The following is a 5,535-nucleotide window of genomic DNA, read 5'->3' as shown; positions in this document are numbered from 1 at the left end:
TATTTTCACAAACCAAAACTTACTTTGGATACTTTAATAGCATTTGAAATGTCTCGTATAGTAGTGTTTTTGATATTTGGTGTTCTAAATACTTAATATTTAGCATTTAGAACACCTAATGCTAGTACTCTAATACTGGGTTGACTAAGATTTTTTATTTTTTATTTTAAAGTTTTGTTTTTGTTAATTTTTTGAGTTTGATAGTTTCTAGTTGGGTTAGGCTAATTAAAAGGGAGGGGGTCTAAGTTTTTGGAAGAGGGAGGCGCAACTCTAGAAATAAAAAAAAATAACCAATAAAAAAAAAAATCTTTTTATCTTTAGGCCAAGGGGGGCCCAAATTTTTTTTCTTTGGGCCAGGGGGGGCCCTCCCCCCTTAGCACCCCCCCCCCCTCCCCCCCCGGGGTTTGTCCCTGAGTACAAACCTTCCTGGAGCAATAAGAGTGCTAGAAATCATGGCACAAGATCAAGGGGGGTACTAGTAGAGGCTATCGAGGTGACGATATCAAAATTGCATGAAGTTTGGCAGGTTGAAGGGAAACAACATTCTAATCTAGACTCAATTCTCAAGGGTTGCCTAAATTTAGACTTCGTTAAGGCCCCAAAAACACTTTTTTTTTCCTATTTTTAGTAATATTTGTTTTTTCCTTTAATAAAGTTTTGTTTAAAAGTCAGAATAAATTCTTGTCTGTTTTGAGATGTCTCTAAGAGATAGTATTTTCAATTTTCGCAAATATCTCAATTTTGATATTTTTAGCAAAAATTACTATTTGCCACCTAATGTGATTAGCATGAATTAAGATTTCTGGGCATTTTCCTAGCTACCCTAGGTTTTCTTTTTACTATTTAAACATATTGTAACCTCTAGGGCAATTTAATTTTCAGATTTATAAAAAATATAGACTTTTTCTATTTCTCTCTAGTGGATTCCAGAATCCTATCATCTTGTAGATTCAAGGGACTTCTTGTGGATTTGGGGTTTTCATTTAGAAGCTAACCGTGTTTAGTTTCTTTTTTTTCCATTCAGAAAGTAATGTGTTTATTTTCTTGTAGCTTCCGCAACATCAAATCTAAATTGTAAAAAGTACAAAATAATAAACCAAATATGAATAGGAAAAGATATAATGGAGCATTTGTGCAAGATATAGAATTACTTCTAGTTCAAGTTCTTCATGCTCATCAAGCTCACCATTATCATACTCAATCTCAAGATCTAATAAATTACTTTCTGTTTCCATTCAATGTTTGCTACCTCCTTTTGATTCTTCAAAGAAATAAGCAAAGTTGTTGTTTATAATGATGTTTGAATATAATGGCAGAACACATGAAATCGTATTTTGAAATCTTAAAACCAAGAATGGCTTCAATGTTAATTAATTATTCTAAATGTTTAGTATGAAAACATTCACAAGGAAAAAAAACTCATTGGGTGATTTTTAGGTCATCACTCCTAAGAATCACTAATCAAAATCAAAAGATTACTTGTACAAGGAATCTTACCCTCTTGGCTTATCCCAAAAAATGTACGTGATTAACTCCCAGTAACTTAAAGCTTGCTGTTGGATGCAAAGTTCTTCAATACACTTAAAGAAGACAAAGCAACTTGGTCACAAAACCTTAAGACATATAAGAATGCAGTAACTTCACAATAAGTGTATAAATTCTCTGTGTGAGTCTTTGTGTATATTGAAGGCTATAATATAATCCTTTTATATCATCTAGTAGGTTAGAGAACGAAACCCTAGAAAGTTAAGTCATCATGGGCCGATAATTAGATCTGAAAATTTTGGATCTGCAAAACTCGATAACTTGACCTTAATTCTAGCAACTTGTCTTGAGCTAGGTGTCGAGGTTCACAATTTTCAGTTTTTCACACTTGTTTCTTTGTGCAGTCTTCATGTCTTCAGTCTTTAATAGCACCACTTCAACATACTACATGATATTCTTGAATCCACTTAAAACTATCCAAATACAAGTTAAGTGCATTTTGTCAAAAGATATGCCAACTAGTTAAAAATATGACCCTAACAATCTCCCCTTTGGCAATCCATGACAAAACCACAGTAGTACATGAATGTCCTAGAATATATTATACTCATGAATTACACAGAAAAATAAGTCTACTCTAATACTTGAACTCTTGAAAAAATTTGCAAGAAGAGAGATCAATGTATGAATAAGACTTTGCAATCTGTCTTAAAACTGAATCACTAAACAAGATACATCAAGACATCATGTGTGAAAAATAGACAAGGTATATAAATCAAGAAACAAGTGTAAGAGAGAAGAGAAGAAACAACACATGTGAAAAGATAGATAAGAAACATACATCATCATATATATCAATAAGCCCAATGAATATAAAATCCTATACTATACATCAAAATCCTCACTCAACATCCCTCAAAATTAACTCTCTAACTCTCCTCCTATCAATTAGGTCCAACTACTCTCAAACTACTCCCCCCTTTTTGCCACAATAGACAAAGGTGGATCACTGTGAGGTAGTCATCTCATCACTGGAAGAGCCAGAAGCATTATCATCATCTCCACTCTCTAAAGAGGCATCAGAAGAGTCACACTCTGAAGAGGGTGGAAAGCCACCAAGTCTAGACTGATGGCGAGCAATGTGTTCAATCTTAGTGTTCATCTGACACATTCCATCAATAAGATGGTAAAGACGATCACTATTAATAGCCTGAGTCTCCCGGATGTCACCAAGGTCGCTACGTACAAGCTGGAGCTGATCAAGAATGGCAGCTAGAGTGGCCTCTACTCTAGAAAAAGAAGATGGAGGTGGAGCAGATGAAGATGAGGGTTGGCTAGAGTCCAAGCTCTTACAGTCCCTTTTGAGAAAGTCAGCTTGCTCTTTGAGTTGTTTTGATTTTTTCTACATTGTAAAAATTACAAAATAAGAAACCAAATATGAATAGGAAAAGATATAATGAAGCATTTATGCAAGATATAGACTTACTTCTAGTTCAAGTTCTTCATGCTCATCAAGCTCATCATCATCATACTCAATCTCAAGATCTAACAAATTACTTTCTGTTGCCATTGAGCGTTTGCTGTCTCTTTTGATTCTTCAAAGAAATAAGCAAAGCTGTTGGTTATAATGATGTTTGAATATAATGGAAGAACACACGAAATCTTAAAACCAAAAATGGCTTCAATGTTAATTAATTATTCTAAATGTTAAATATGAAAATCAGACCAATATCAAGAAGTTCTTCGTGGTGAATTTAATGAATTTCATACATGTTTGTACTGAATTGCATCTAAGTGCAGAAATCAAGGAGTTAGTAATGCCATTGTGAAAAGAAATAAAGAAAAGAATGAGACATGTTGAAATATGTACTGTACACACTCTCTAACAATTAAAAAAAAAAAAAAAAAGGAAAGAAAAAAGAACCCAAGGTTTGGGAAAAGATAAAAGAAGTAGTTATTTGGCTTGGCTCTGATTGCTGTTTTTCTGAGAAAGAGAGCCAACATCCAAGGTTTAAGACTTAAATAGAAATTTTTTTCTTGAACTACATTAAGTCAGTCTCTTTTTCTTTTTCCTTTTTTTTTTAAATTATTTATGATAGGGACGTTTTTTGCCTATTTAAGTTGATGACCCTATGGAGCCGTCCGTCAAGTGACATGCATCTCTCTCTCCAGGGACTGACAGGTGCATTGACCAACGGGGACCTTTGAAGTAGTAGATGACCTTAGACCAATGGGAGAAAAAGCCGACGGGTCTAGTGTGACCTTGCGTGATTCTCATGATTACTCGTATAAGGAAATATCTTGCGTAACATGCACGAAAACCCACTATTGATCCATATCTTCCTTATACGGAAAGACACCCTAAAATCTTGGAAACCCTAAGTATCAAATCTCCCATACTAGAAAAGATCCATACTTTGAAGGGAACCTGATTCGCCACTCATCACTATATAAACACCAGATCTCCTCCTTTCTCAGATAAGGAGAAAATCTCTAGTTCTCTTATTATAGAGTTCTTAAAGATTTCTTGTTTGCTAACTTGACATTCGAAGGGTTCTTGGCCGGTACCATACCGGTGCTTTTTGTTTGGTCCTTGTGTTTTTATTCTATAGGTACTCATTGGTGTGATTTGGAGCCTACAACTCCCTAAGGATTTCGGCACATCATCAATTTATTTAATTTTGCCACAGTTCGGAGATTGTAACGTAGATTTCAAACATATTCAAGGCTTCAACAAAATGCATGGATGCCTTGAACACCTGAAATTTCGTATCCTAGCTAATAAACATATTTTAAGGCATTGTGTGTATATATATATATATATATATATTTTTTTTTTTTTGAACAAGGCATTGTATGATTAACATAACATATCTTTTAAAGATAAGCTACCTAGGGCCAATTTGGAGCCGCACAAAATTAGAAACAAAAATAACATATCTTTGATTTACTATATATTCAACAAGATGCTAGCTAATTCGTCAAGGTCTTTATACTACGAAGGTATGAATGGAAGGAAACCCTAGTGAAATCAATTGAAATATCTTTATACAAAAGAGCAGGATCGCAAGAAAAACATTGCAGAGAACAAAACCCAATTGCTTCAAGTTTAGTAAGACACAAGGTTTGTGAGTAAGAAAGAAAGAGGGAGGTCTGAGAATATACCTGTTCAAAGTTGAAGATCAAAGAAAACTGGTGGGGTCTCGGCTTCGCTCTCTCTGCTGTGTTTGTGAGAGAGAGAAAGAAGGTTTGACGCTTTGACCTTTTGCCTTCTAGGATATATATAGCTGTGTTGTGTTGTGTGTGACCTAGTAGAATTAGAATTTGGAAAAACTTTCTTCAACTCCAAGCCAACAAGTCATTGGTGCCAAATTGGAGTCATAATGGTACCAGAATTGTAGTTATATTGGTACCAGTTGAAGAATTGTGGGACAAGCAGAAACCGCTACAAAAAATTCAAAACAAAAATAAAATATCTTTGTTTTACTAAACACGATGTGGCCCCTTGAATATTATGAATTAAGACCCAAAAAGGGGTTCCTAATTATATTATATTAGCCTCATCACACGTGCTTCGTGCATGCGGTGAGGGTTTTTTTTTTAAATAGATTTATTAGCGTGTGTGATGAGACTCTTTCTTTCTTTTTTTTTTTTTTTTTTTTTTTTTTTTTTTTTTTTTTTTTTTTTAGATTTATTATCATAATTTTTCTTTCATCACAATTTGAAAAAAATAGATAGGATTTTTTTTTTTTCCGAAGAAAATAGGATTCCTTTTTCCAATTAGAAGCTTTTACGTGTTTATCCAAATCCAATTGATAATATAATAATTATAAAAAATGATAATGTAATAGTTTAAAAAAAACGTGGGATAGTTTTTCCTTATTTTATGGGAAGGGTAATTATTTTCTTTCAAACGTGGGTAGTGGGAAGGTTTTTTTTTTTTATTTTTTTATTTTTATTTTTTATATCAACGTTGACTATTTAGTGGGGAGTTAATAATCAGTAGTTTTTTTTTTTTTTTTTTTTTTTTTTTTAAAATTTTTATCTATT

The 5,535-nt window shown here is 33.3% G+C and overlaps 1 long non-coding RNA gene across 1 annotated transcript; it reads right to left on the bottom strand.

The window, feature by feature from the left end:
* Nucleotides 1-2,700: 2,700 nt before the first annotated feature.
* On the bottom strand, nt 2,701-4,721 carry LOC115986297. The gene is made up of 3 exons (XR_004090628.1): nt 4,651-4,721; nt 2,972-3,080; nt 2,701-2,887 (listed from the first exon to the last, which is right to left on the bottom strand). It is a non-coding gene; the product is annotated as an uncharacterized LOC115986297 (long non-coding RNA).
* Between the last annotated feature and the right edge of the window lie 814 nt (nt 4,722-5,535).

The sequence above is a fragment of the Quercus lobata genome, chromosome 4 (genome assembly GCF_001633185.2).
Source record: "Quercus lobata isolate SW786 chromosome 4, ValleyOak3.0 Primary Assembly, whole genome shotgun sequence".
NCBI classification, from domain to species: Eukaryota; Viridiplantae; Streptophyta; class Magnoliopsida; order Fagales; family Fagaceae; genus Quercus; species Quercus lobata.
This window is presented reverse-complemented; position numbering and strand designations above follow the sequence as displayed.